Source organism: Cupressus sempervirens, chromosome 7 (assembly GCF_028749045.1).
Source record: "Cupressus sempervirens isolate cs-2001-9-10 chromosome 7, ASM2874904v1, whole genome shotgun sequence".
Taxonomy (NCBI): domain Eukaryota; kingdom Viridiplantae; phylum Streptophyta; class Pinopsida; order Cupressales; family Cupressaceae; genus Cupressus; species Cupressus sempervirens.
In genome coordinates, this window is record NC_143124.1 from 682,985,317 (window position 1) to 682,999,289 (window position 13,973).

General features: G+C 47.6%; 2 non-coding genes across 2 annotated transcripts; both read right to left on the minus strand.

Moving 5' to 3' along the window:
* Positions 1-9,984: 9,984 nt before the first annotated feature.
* On the minus strand, positions 9,985-13,385 carry LOC149548503 (25S ribosomal RNA). The gene has a single exon (XR_016354906.1). It is a non-coding gene; the product is annotated as a 25S ribosomal RNA (ribosomal RNA).
* A 173-nt stretch (positions 13,386-13,558) lies between these two features.
* Positions 13,559-13,712, minus strand: LOC149548504 (5.8S ribosomal RNA). The gene has a single exon (XR_016354941.1). It is a non-coding gene; the product is annotated as a 5.8S ribosomal RNA (ribosomal RNA).
* Positions 13,713-13,973: the final 261 nt, after the last annotated feature.

Consider the following 13,973-nt stretch of genomic DNA (forward strand, 5'->3'; position numbering starts at 1 on the left):
TACCAAGTCTCTTTCATAATTGCGTCGGTCGAGTGATCGAAGAAGGTGATCTAAGAGACAGTCCAAGTGTAGGAATTCGTTGGGGAATTCGCGCCAATAGCAAAAATTTATGCAATACCCGAGCAACACCAAATGGAGGTGCTAGACTAGGGCTCCCATTTTAGATCAACTTTTAAAATCACCAGGTAGATGCGGTGAGGGCTGGCAACTGCTGCCAAACCTTTTTCTGAAATTACGCCAACTGAGTGACAAGAAAACATGATCTGAAGGAGAGTCAAGGAATAGCACCTCGAGGGTGGGCTTCATGCCCCTCTAATTGATTCAACGTCGGTGTCCACCGTTTCAAAATCTGACATATCCATCCGCCTTGACACCAGTGTTGAATCAATGAGAGGGGCACGGGAGAGGCTCACGACAACCACCTCTCCTATATAAGCTATTAGTGCGAGGCTCTCTCTGCATTAGAAATTAGTGAACACATCGACAACTATCTTAAAAATCCAAATTAATGAAAAATGTGACAAAAAATCCATCCACGACCCCATTTTTTATGAGATCGACAGAGGAGAAAAATATTGTCATCGGTCAGGAGATGGGAATTCATGGAGCCAAGGTAGTGAAACGGCCACCTTTTGGAGATCGGGCAGAATAGCTCGGCTCAGGTGGAACAGCTCAGGTAGGATGACTCGACAATACCATTTTCCTTAGTGCCTTTTTTGAGGTTTACTTGAGAGGAGCGGACACAATGTCGGCCTTGATCATCTAAGAGTTCGAGTAGGATGGCATGGTAACAACGGCTTAGCATTTGGAGTGTCTATGGCAGCTGGATGGGATTTGACTTCATGGAGCCAAGGGAGTGAAATGGTAATCGAGCTCATCTAATCAACTAGATGAATTTCACCTTGAAGGGGCCCAATCCAAAAGTTTCGGAGGTCATCTCCTGGAACTATCAAGAACAAAGGCCAATCTTACATGAAAACTCTACTACTGCGCAAACATAGGTTGCAATTATAGAGAAATTGCAAGGTTGTCACAATGGCATGAGGTCAATGCTCTGACTACTAAGTCAATTTTCTCTTGCAATCACCATGCCACCGTTCATAGAGAGATCTCCCAATTCACTTGTGACAACGCACAATCCAAGTGCTAGACGCGAGCTTGCCCTTGAAAGGTCGCGTTCCAAGACATCCCGATGACACATTGGAATGACAACCGTTGTTGAACCATTCCCAATGTTGTGTCGATCAAGTTTTCATAGAGGTGATCTTAGGGAGCTCCCATGTATTGATCGGGAAGTGCTTTCGTACCCATCTCTCATAAAAACTAATGTTAGCTGAACAATTTTAGAATCCAAGGCTCCTATCCATCGATATCATCGGCATTGGGTCTATATTCAAAGGCCACTGAGAGGTTCCAATAAGAGAAGCTCCCCTGCTCGCTTGCACAAACATCCCCAAATGCTAGATGCAAGCTCCCGCCCTTAGCATCGCTCTCCAGATCACCGCAATGACACATTGGAATGACAACCGCTGTCGAACAACTCCCGAATTTGTGTCGATGGAGTTAGAAAGAAAAGCCAAATCGAGTCGACAAAAATGGGTAAGCCAGATCAGGTCGGCTAGCATGGCTCGGCCACCATTTTTTGCCGAGAGCTTTCAATATTAAAGCTCCCATGTAGCCGCGATAAGTACACCATGAAAAATTGCTAGAGCGCCGAGCACCCATAGCAAATTGCCATTATACCAAGCAACGCCAGAGTGCTAGACAAGGGCTCACGTTTAGATCAAGTTTTAAAATCACCAAAAAGACACACCAAGGATCGGCAACTGCTGCCTCACCTTTTCCAAAACTGAGTCATTGGAAAACATGATCTAAAGGAGAGCTGAGGAAAAGCACTAAGATCGCTTCATGCCCCTTTCATTGATTCAACATTAGCATACACCATTTGAAAACCCAACAATCCGATCTGCCTAGACACCAATGTTGAATCAATGAAAGGGGCATTGGAGAGGCTCACGGCAACAACCTCTCCTATATAAGCTATTAGTGCGAGGCTCGCTCTACATTAGAAATCTGTGATAGCATGGACAAATCCCTTAAAAATCCAATTCAATGAAAAATGTGACCAAACAACCATCCACGACACCGTTTTTGGAGCTCGCCTAGAACGGCTCGGCTAGATCGGGTCGGCCAGCATGGCTCGCCTAGATCGACTCGGCAAGGCTAGCTCGCCCACCATTTTTCAAGCACACTACCTTCCCTATATAAGCTATTAGTGCAAGGCTTACTCTACATAAGAAATGTACATTCAGTGCACAAGTACCTTAAAACCCAATTCAATGACAAATGCGACCGAATAGCCATCCACGACCCCATTTTTAATGAGGTTGTCAACGGAGACAAAGATTGGCATTGGTTAGGCGATTTGATTGTGTCAATTAAGGGGGTAAATTGATCAATTTTTGGAGACCGACTAGAATGGCTCGATGACTATTTTATATCGGAAGCTACCCAATTTGAGAATTATGACTCAAGTAGAATGGCTCGGGTACCCATTTTATGAACTTAAAGAGTCGACTTGGTGGGCCGACCTGGCAGGGTGACTTAATGAACAAACTTAAAGAGTCAACTTGGTGAGAGTACTTGGTGGGCTGACCTGGCAAGGTGACTTGATGAACTAACTTAAAGAGTTGACTTGGTGAGAGTACTCGGTGGGCTGACCTGGTCACGTGACTTGATGAACGAACTTAAAGAGTCAACTTGGTGGGGCGACTTGGCCGGGTGACTTGATGAACAAACTTAAAGAGTCAACTTGGTGGGTTGAACTAGCGGGATGGCTTGGTGAGAGTACTTGGTGGGCTGACCTGGCAGGGTGACTCAATGAACGAACTTAGAGAGTCGACTTTGTGAGAGTGCTTGGTGGGTCAAATTGGCGAGGTGACTTGATGAACAAACTTAAAGAGTCAACTTGGTGAGAGAACTTGGTGGGCCGAGCTGGCGGTTTGAATTGATGAATGATCCTAAAGAGTCAACTTTGTGAGAGTACTTGGTGGGTCGACCTGGCGAGGTGACTTGATGACCAAACTTAAAGGGTCGACTTGGTGAGAGTACTTGGTGGGCCGAGCTGGCAGCTTGAATTGATGAACGAACCTAAAGAGTCAACTTTGTGAGAGTACTAGGTGGGCCGACCTGGCGAGGTGACTTGATGACCGAACTTAAAGGGTCGACTTGGTGGGGTGACTCTATGAACGGACCTAAAGAGTTGACTTGGTGAGAGTACTTGGTGGGGTGACTTGATGAACAAACTTAAAGAGTCGACTTGGTGAGAGTACTTGGTGGGGTGACTTGATGAGCGCACTTGAAGAATCGACTTGGTTAGAGTACTTGGTGGGGTGACTTGAAGAACGGACTCAAAGAGTCAACTTGCTAAGAGTACTTGGTGGCTTGACTTGATGAACAGACTTAAAGAGTCCACTTGGTGAGAGTACTTGGCAGGGTGAACTGATGAACGAACTTAAAAAATCGACTTGGTGGGAGTACTTTGTTGGCCAAACTGGTGGGGTGACTTGATGAACGAAGATAAAGAGTCAACTTGGTGAGAGTACTTGTACTTGTTCTAGTGACTTGATGAACGGACTTAAAGAGTCAACTTGGTGTGGTCACTTGATGAAAGGACTTAAAGAGTTGACTTGGTGAGAGTACTTGGTGGGGTGACTTGATGAATGAACTTAAAGGGTCGACTTGGTGGGGTGACTTGGTGAACAAACCTAAAGAGTTGACTCGGTGAGAGCACTTGGTGGGGTGACTTGATGAATGGAATCAAAGAGTCAAGTTGGTGAGAGTACTTGGTGGCTCGACTTGATGAGCAGACTCAAAGAGTCCACTTGGTGAGAGTACTTGGCGGGGTGAACTGATGAATGGACTTAAAGAGTCGACTTGGTGGGAGTACCTGGTGGGGTGACTTGATGAAGGGACATAAAGAGTGAACTTGGTGAGAGTACTTGTTCTAGTGACTTAATGAACGGACTTTAACAGTCGACTTGGTGGGGTGACTTGATGAAAGGACTTAAAGAGTCAACTTGGTGAGAGTACTTGGTGGGGTGACTTGATGAACGCACTTGAAGAATCGACTTGGTTAGAGTACTTGGTTGCGTGACTTGATGAACGGACTTAAAGGGTCGACTTGGCGGGGTGACTTGATAAACGGACCTAAAGAGTTGACTTCGTGAGAGTACTTGGCGGGGTGAACTGATGAATAGACTTAAAGAGTCAACTTGGTGGGAGTACTTGGCGGGCCGACCTGGTGGGGTGACTTGATCAACGGACTTATAGAGTCGACTTGGTGAGAGTACTTGTTCTGGTGACTTGATGAAAGGACTTAACGAGTCGACTTGGTGGGGTGACTTGATGAAAGGACTTAAAGAGTCGACTTGGTGGGGTGACTTGATGAAAGGACTTAAAGAGTCGACTTGGTGAGAGTACTTGGTGGGATGACTTGATGAACAGACTTAAAGGGTCGACTTGGTTAGAGTACTTGTTCTGGTGACTTGATGAATGGACTTGAAGAGTCAACTTGGTGGGGTGACTTGATGAAAGGACTTAAAGAGTCGACTTGGTGAGAGTACTTGGTGGGGCGACTTGATGAACAGACTTAAAGGGTCAACTTGGCGGGGTGACTTGATGAACGGACCTAAAGAGTTGACTTGGTAAGAGTACTTGGTGGGGTGAACTGATGAATGGACTTAAAGAGTCAACTTCGTGGGAGTACTTGGTGGGTCGACCTGGTGGGGTGACTTGATGAACGGACTTATAGAGTTGACTTGGTGAGAGTAGTTGTTCTGGTGACTTGATGAACGGACTTAAAGAGTCGGCTTGGTGGGGTGACTTGATGAAAGGACTTAAAGAGTCGACTTGGTGGGGTGACTTGATTAACAAACTTAAAGGGTCAACATTGCGAGGTGACTTGATGAACGGACCTAAAGAGTTGACTTGGTGAGAGTACTCGGTGGGGTGACCTCATGAAAAGACTTAGAGAGTCGACCTGGTAAGAGTACTTGGTGGCCTAACCTAGTTGGGTGACTTCATGAACTGACTTAAAGAGTCGACTTGGTGGGAGTACTTGGTGGGGTGACTTGATGAACAAACTTCAAGGGTTGACTTGGAAAGGTGACTTGATGAACGGTCCTAAAGAGTTGACTTGGTGAGAGTACTTGGTGTGGTGACTTGATGAACAGACTTAAAGATTCGACTTGGTGAGCTGACCTGGTGGGGTGACTTGATGAACGAACTTAGAAAGTCAACTTGGTGAGAGTACTTGGTGACTTGGTGGGCCGACCTGGTGGGGTAACTTGATGAACGAACTTAAAGAGTCGACTTGGTGAGAGAACTTGGTGGGCTGAGCTGGCGGGGTGAATTGATGAACGAACCTAAAGAGTCGACTTTGTGGGAGTACTTGGTGGGCTGACCTGGCAGGGTGACTTGATGAACAAACATAGAGAGTCGACTTTGTGAGAGTACTTGGTGGGTCAAACTGGCAGGGTGACTTGATGAATGAACTTAAAGAGTCGACTTGGTGAGAGAACTTGGTGGGCCGAGCTGGCAGGGTGAATTGATGAATGAACCTAAAGAGTCGACTTTGTGAGAGTACTTGGTGGGATGACCTGGCGGGGTGACTTGATGACTGAACTTAAAGGGTCGACTTGGTGAGAGTACTTGGCAGGTTGACCTGGCAGAGCAACTTGATGAACGAACTTAAGGAGTCGACTTGGTGAGAGTACTTGGTGGGGTGACTTGATAAACAAACCTAAAGAGTCAACTTGGTGAGAGTACTCAGTGGGCTGACCTGGCAGGGTGACTTGGTGAGCAAACTTAAAGAGTCGACTTGGTGAGAGTAGTTGGTGGGCTGACCTGATGGGGTGACTTCATGAAGGAACTTAAATAGTCGACTTGGTGGGCCGACTTGGAAGAGTGACTTCATGAACAAACTTTAAGAGTCCACTTGGTGGGCCGACCTGGCGGGGTGACTTGATGAACGAACCTAAAGAGTCGACTTGGTGAGAGTAATTTTTGGGCTGACTTAGCAAGGTGACTTGATGAATGACCTTAAAGAGTCGACTTGGTGGGATGACTTGATGAATGCACTTGAAGGGTCGACTTGGTGGGTGACTCTATGAATGGACCTAAAGAGTTGACTTGGTGAGAGTACTTGGTGGGGTGACTTGATGAAAGGACTTAAAGAGTCAACTTGGTGAGAGTACTTGGTGGGGCGACTTGATGAACACACTTGAAGAATCGACTTGGTTAGAGTACTTGGTGGGGCGACTTGATGAACAGACTCAAAGAGTCGACTTGGTGAGAGTACTTGGTGGCTCGACTTGAAGAGAAAACTTAAATAGTCAACTTGGTGAGAGTGGGCCTAACGGGGCAAGGTGGTCAGTGGGCCTAATGGGGCAAGTTTGTGGGGCAACTTGGCGAGTGGAATTAGAGAGCCAACGTGGTGACGCGACTCAGCGAGTTGGTTCGTTGAGATGACATGGTGAGCTGACTTGGCGGGTCGACCTAGTGAGCGAACTTAAACAGTCAACTTGGCAACGTACTCGAGTCAACTTGGTGAGGCGACCTGGCGAGCGGGCTCAAAGAGTCAACATGGTGAGGCAACTCATTGAGTCAACATGGTGAGGTGACTCATGGTGAGAAGCTATCCTCAAGATGACTTGGTGGGCCTACTTGATTAGTTGACTTGGTGAGCTGACCTAACGAGCTGACACGGTGAGCGAGCTTAAAGAGGTGATGAATTGGTGGGGTAACTCGGCAAGCCAACTTATCTAGGAAAGATGGTGAGTTGACTTGGTGAGCTGACTTGGTGAGCACACTTAAAGAGTCAACTTCGTGAGGTGACTCGGCGAGTTAGCTCGCTGATGCGACCTGGCCAGGCTAACTTGGCGAGAAAACTTAAAGAGGCGACTTGGGCGGGCTGACCTGGTGAGAAAACTTAAAGATTTGACTTGGCAATGTACTTGAACAACTGACTTGGTGAGCTGACATGGTGAGTGGGCTTAGAGAAGCAACTCGGTGGGGCAACTTGGTGAGCACACTTGCTGGGGCAAGGTGGTAAAATGACTAGGTGATTTGACTTGGTGAGCTGACTTAGGGAGTTGACTTGGTGAGCGAACTTAAGGGGTCGACTTGGTGAGGCACCCTAAATAGTCGACTCGGTGAGCTGACTTGGGGAGCCGACATGGTGAGCGGTCTTAAAGAAGAGGTGACCTAGTGGGGCAACCTGGTGAGGCAAGACGGTAAGTCATCTTGGTGAGCCAGCTTGACAAGCTGTGAGCAGACTTAAAGAGTCAATTTTTTATTTGGCAAAGACCACATGGTCAGATGACTTGGTGAGCCGACCTGGCTAGCAAAATTGGCAAGAAAACTTATAGAATCGACTTGCTGTCCCCAACCAGGATCGCACGCCTGGGTCGACCCAACTTGGGTCACTCGACTCCGTCGCCCCAGCCTCGGGCGGCCCAACTGGGTCACTAGAGTGGGTCGACGAGGGGAAAAATAAATTAAAAAAAAATCATGGGAGGCCCTGTACAGCAAAAAGCGCTAAATTTTGGGCATTACTAAAAAAAAAAAAAACAAGTTACCCACTTTTGGATCACGCACGAGTTTCTTTATAAAAAGAGATCATGATAGGCCCCATAAGGCAAAAAAGAATGAAATTTTGGGAGTTAAAAAAAAAATGTTACCCAGTTTTGGATCGCGCACAGGGCTCGTGTCACGTAGCATCGAGGTGCCTTAGGTGACATGATTTGAGCAAAAAGTCGACGGTGGCATGAGTCGTGCAAAAACATTGGAGGCCATTAAGGCTCAAGGTGGGTCGGGTTGAAAAATTTGGGCGTTAACCAAAAAGAAAAAGTTAACCACTTTTGGATCACGTACATGGCTCGGGGCACTTAGAATCAAGTCGAGCACGGTGATGTAAGTGACGTAAGTTACCCTATTTTGGATCACGTAAGTGACTTGGGCCACTCAGAATCAAGGCGAGTGCGGTTACATGAGTCGAGCAAAAAAAAATGGAGGCGGTTAAGGCTCGAGGCAATTCGAGTCGGGGTAGCTGAGTCAATTCGAAAACTTTGGCCGTTAGCCAAAAAAAGAGTTAATCGCACTTGGATCACATACATGACTTGGGGCACATAGAATTAAGTCAAGCACGGTGACATGAGTGGTTCAAAAAAATTGCAGGCGATTAAGGCTCGAGGCGATTTGAGTCAGGGTTGCTGACACGATTCGGGTTGAAATCTTTGGGTGTTAACCAAAGAAGGAAGAAGTTAACCACTTTTGGATCACGTACATGACTCAGGGCACCAAGTCAAGCACGGTGACATGTGTCCTACAAAAAAACTGGAGGCGGTTAAGGCTCGAGGCGATACGAGTCGGGGTTGCCGACACAATTTGGGTTGAAAACTTTGGGCGTTAACCCAAAAAAAGAGTTGACCGCCTTTGGATCATGCACATGACTTGGCGCACTTAGAATCATGTTGAGCATGGTGACATTAGTCGTGCAAAAAATTTGGAGGCAGTTAAGGCTCGATGCGATTCGAGTTGGGGTTCGGGTAGTTGGGGCGATTCATGTCGTGGTTGCCGACACGGTTCGAGTTGAAAACTTTGGGCATTAACCCAAAAAAAAAAAGTTGACCTCTTTTGGACCACGTACATGACTCGGGGCACTTAGAATCAAGTCGAGCACGGTGACATGCATTGTGCAAAAAATTCGAAGGCGATTCGAGTCGGGGTAGCCAACTCGATTTGAGTTTAAAACTTTGGGCGTTAACCAAAAAAATAAGTTGATCGATTTTGGATTACGTACATGAGTCGTCTGCCCTCACGAAAATTACAAAACCCAGGGACCTGCCTGGAATTTGCAGTCAGAAGATTTTTCTGCCCTCACAAAAATTTACAAACCCCACCCACTCAAAATTTGGAGTTGGAAGATTTTTCTGCCCTCACAGAATTTGGCACTTAGAAATTACAAAACCCCGCCCGCCCAGAATTTGGACTTGGAAGATTTTTCTGCCCTCACAGAAATTGCAAACCCGACCCACATGGAAATTGCACTTGGAAGACTTTTTCGCACTCACGAAAATCACAAAACCGCACCTGCGGGGAATTCGGCACTTGGGAGATTTTTTCGCCCTTCCAAAAATCGCAAACCCCACCAGCTCGGAATTTGGGACTCAGGAGATTTTTTTCCCCCTCGTGGAAATTTTACAAAACCCCACTCGCTTGAAATTTCGCACTCGGGAGATTTTTCTGCCTTGGCAGAAATTTCTACAAAACCCCTCCCTCCCACCCGAAATTTGGCACTCGGGAGATTTTTCTGCCTTGGTAGAAATTTCTACAAAACCCCTCCCTCCCACCCGAAATTTGGCACTCGGGAGATTTTTTCACCCTAGCGAAAATTGCAAACCCCACCCGCCAGGAATTTAGCACCTGGGAGATTTGTACGCCCTCGCGAAAATTGCAAACCCCACCCGCTAGGAATTTGACACTTGGGAGATTTTTTTGCCCTCACAAAAATTTTCACAAAACCCCACACACCCGGAATGTGGCACTTGGGAGATTTTTCCGCCCCGACAGAAATTGCAAAACCCCACCCGCCAGGAATTTGGCACTTGGGAGATTTCTTCGCCCTTGTGGAAATTTTCACAAAACCCCACCCGCTCAAAATTTGGCACCTGGGAGAGTTTTCCCACCCTCACAAAAAATTTCAAACCCCACCCGCTCGAAATTTGGCACTTGGAAGATTTTCCTACACTCGCACAAATTGCAAACCCCACCCGCAGGGAATTTGGCACCTGAGAGATTGTTACGAGCTCGCAAGAAAAAACCTTGCAAACCCCACCCCCACCCAGAATTTGGCACTTGGGAGATTTTCTCGCCCTTGCACAAATTACAAACCCCACCCACCTTAGAGTCAAAAAAGGTTTTACGAATCGAGGCGACAGAGGGCTGAATCTCAGTGGATCGTGGTAGCAAGGCAACTTTGCCACTTACAATACCCCGTCACTTATTTAAGTCATCTGCAAAAGATTCTTCTCGCTGATCACTTGAAATTAATATCCAAGGTTGCTCCAACGGGCTAGTGGGCCGATCAGAGATGGCCAATGACACGGGCCCTTGGGAGTGCAAGAGTACCCCTACTACGGGTCGCGATGCAGCCAGAGAAAGATATGCGCCACATGTAGCATGGATTTTGACTTAGTGGCATTTATTCATAATCTGACACACAGTAGCTTCACGCCACTGGCTTTTCAACCAAGCGCAATGACCAAATGTGTGAATCAACAATTCCTCTCATACTAAGTTGAATTACTATCGCAGCGCGGATCATCAGTAGGGTAAAACTAACCTATCTCACGACGCTCTAAACCTAGCTCACGTTCCCTATTGGTGGGTGAACAATCCAACACTTGGTGAATTCTGCTTCACAATGATAGGAAGAGCCAACATCGAAGGATCAAAAAGCAACGTCGCTATGAACACTTGGCTGCCACAAGCCAATTATCCCTGTGGTAACTTTTCTGACACCTCTAGCTTCAAATTCTAAAAGTCTAAAGGATCGATAGGCCACGCTTTCATGGTTTGTATTCGTACTGAAAATAAAAATCAAATGAGCTTTTACCCTTTTGTTCCACACAAGATTTATGTTCTTGTTGAGCTCATCTTAGGACACTTGCGTTATCTTTTAACAGATGTGTCGCCCCAGCCAAACTCCACACTTGACAATATCTTCTGCCCAGATCGGCGTGCCTAGACGCACCTTAAGGCAAAAAATAGGGTCATTGCCCCATCTCCGCGTCACGGAATAAGTAAAATAATGTTAAAAGTAGTGGTATTTCGCTTGCGCCTGAAAGCTCCCACTTATTCTACACCTCTCAACTCATTTCACAAAGTTGGACTAGAGTCAAGCTCAATAGGGTCTTCTTTCCCCGCTGATTTTGCCAAGCCCATTCCCTTGGCTGTGGTTTCGCTAGATAGTAGATAGGGATAGTGGGAATCTTGTTAATCCATTCATGCGCATCACTAATTAGATGACGAGGCATTTGGCTACCTTAAGAGAGTCATAGTTACTCCTGCCATTTACCCGCGCTTGGTTGAATTTCTTCACTTTGATATTCAGAGCACTGGGAGAAAATCACATTGCGTCAGCATCCGCAGGGACCATCGCAATGCTTTGTTTTAATTAAACAGTTGGATTCCCCTTGTCCGTACCAATTCTGAGTTGACTGTTCGCCGCCTAGGGAAAGTCCTCCAAAGGGGGCATCCTGCGTCCATCACCCGATCAGCATGCGACAGCCCACCCTCGCTACGAGAGAATCTCAGGCAGGCCGCCAACAACCCACGAGTTTAGGGCATAGACCCCTAGGCCCAGCCCTCAGAGCCAATCCTTTTCTTGAAGTTACAGATCCATTTTGCCGACTTCCCTTACCTACATTGTTCTATTGACCAGAGGTTGTTCACCTTGGAGACTTGATGCAGTTATGAGTATGACTAGGTGTGAACGGTACTCGGTCCTCTAGATTTTCGCGGGCCGCCGAAGGCGCACCGGACACCGCAGGACATGCGGTGCTCTTCCAGCCATTGGACCCTATCTCCGGTTGAACCAATTTCAGGGTGGGCAGGCTGTTAAAAAGAAAAGATAATTCTTCCCGGGGCCCTGCCGATGTCTCCAGATTTCCTAACATTGTCGTGCACCACCATGTCCTGGTTCGAGAATATTAACCTGATTCCCTTTCGATGATCGTGCAAAGTGCATCCTTGAAATAGGGTTTCCCCATCTCTTAGGATCGACTAACCCATGTCCAAGTGCTGTTCACGTGGAACCTTTCCCCACTTCAGTCTTCAAAGTTCTCATTTGAATATTTGCTACTACCACCAAGATCTGCACCGAGGGCCGGTCCACCTAGGCTCATGCCCAAGGTTTCACAACAACCCCTGCGTCCTCCTACTCATCGGAGCTTGGCACTTGCCCCAATGGCCGAATATAGGTTGCGCACTTCAGCGCCATCCATTTTCGAGGCTAGTTGATTCAGCAGGTGAGTTGTTACACACTCCTTAGCAAATTTTGACTTCCATGACCACCGTCCTGCTGTCTTAATCAACAAACACCCTTTGTGGGATTTGGGTTAGCGTGCAATTTGGCACCGTAACTCGGCTTTCGGTTCATCTCGCATCACCAGTTCTGCTTACCAAAAATGGCCCACTTGGAGCTCATGATTCCATGGCACGGCTTAATAGAGCAGCCACGCCAACTTACCTATTTCAAGTTTGAGAATAGGTCGAGGGTGTTACGCCCCTGATGCCTCTAATAATTTGCTTTACTCGATAAAAATTGCACGTGAGCTCCAGCTATCCTGGGGGAAACTTTCGAGGATACCAGCTACTAGATGGTTTGATTAGTCTTTCGCCCCTATACCCAAGTCAGATGAACGATTTGCACGTTAGTATCGCTGCGGGCCTCCACCAGAGTTTCCTCTGGCTTCGCCCTACTCAGGCATAGTTCACCATCTTTCGGGTCCCAACAGGTGTGCTCGCACTCGAACCCTTCACAGAAGATCAGGGTCGGTCGGCGGTGCACCCCCCGAGAGGGAATCTCGCTAGTCAGCTTCCTTGTGCCTTGCAGGTTTTCCCAACCTGCTAACTCGCACACATGTTAGACTCCTTGGTCTGTGTTTCAAGACAGGTCGGATGGAAAGCCCGCTGGCCAGCACCACGAGCGTATAGGTGCCCAAGAGCCCACCATAAAGGCACGTGCTTCACTCCTCAACCATCATGACAGAAGTATTTGTGCAACCAAAAGGTTGCACTTGTGCCACCGCGACAGCCCGCACTGGCACGTCCCTCAAACCGAGCGGCGGACTGGCTCACACCATTCTGCATCCGACTGGGGCACATCATCGGCCTCCATCTGCTTCCCTTTCAAAAATTTCAAGTCTCTTTAACTCTCTTTTCAAAGTCCTTTTCATCTTTCCCTCATGGTACTTGTTTGCTATCGATCTCTCGCCCGTATTTAGCCTTGGACGAAATTTACCACCCGATTAGGGCTACATTCCCAAACAACCTGACTTGTCGATAGTGCCTCATCGTGCGATAGGGTCTTGGCCCGATGGGGCTCTCACCCTCTCCGGTGCCCCCTTCCAGGGGACTTGGGCCTGGTCTGTCGCTAAGGATGCTTCTATAGACTATAATTCGACAGGCGCGACTGTCGATTTTCATGCTAGGCTCTTCCCGGTTCGCTCACCGTTACCAGGGGAATCTTGGTAAGTTTCTTTTCCTCTGCTTATTGATATGCTTAAACTTAGCAGGTACTCATGCCTGACTTGGGGAATAAAGTTCCTCGCGAGGAATCATTTGATCGGCGCAAACCAACACCGGTCTTTGCAAGCCACTGCTCGTCACGATGGATCGACGGACCTCGTGCTCATTTCAGCTGACCATGCACCACTTGTGGATGTAGAAGGCCATCTCTGCTACTTGCTGGGGAGGGCAAAATTTTGTAGTGCAACACCCAAGCAGATGTGCCCTTGGTCAAGGCCTCGGGCGCAACTTGCATTCAAAGACTTGATGACTCACGAGATTCTGCAATTCACACTAAGTATCGCATTTCGCTACATTCTTCATCGTGGCGAGAGCTGAGATATCCATTGTTGAGAGTCATGATTTTGATTTGTTTTTGTCTTTCAGTGACCCAAGCACGCAAGGCGCTAGCTCACGCTGGCTGGCCCTATCACCTGGCAAAGGTGGGAGCCGACACATGGGAGAGTCGTGTCAGTGGACGGGGCCCCTGCCCCGCAAATCATGTGAGTGCACCCATCCTAAACACAGAATTCTCCAAGCGATGAGTCAACACACCTGGGCAAGGCAACGAGGGGTTGCAGCAGTCCCGACTTGCTGCCGTCAAAATGATAGATCCCTGG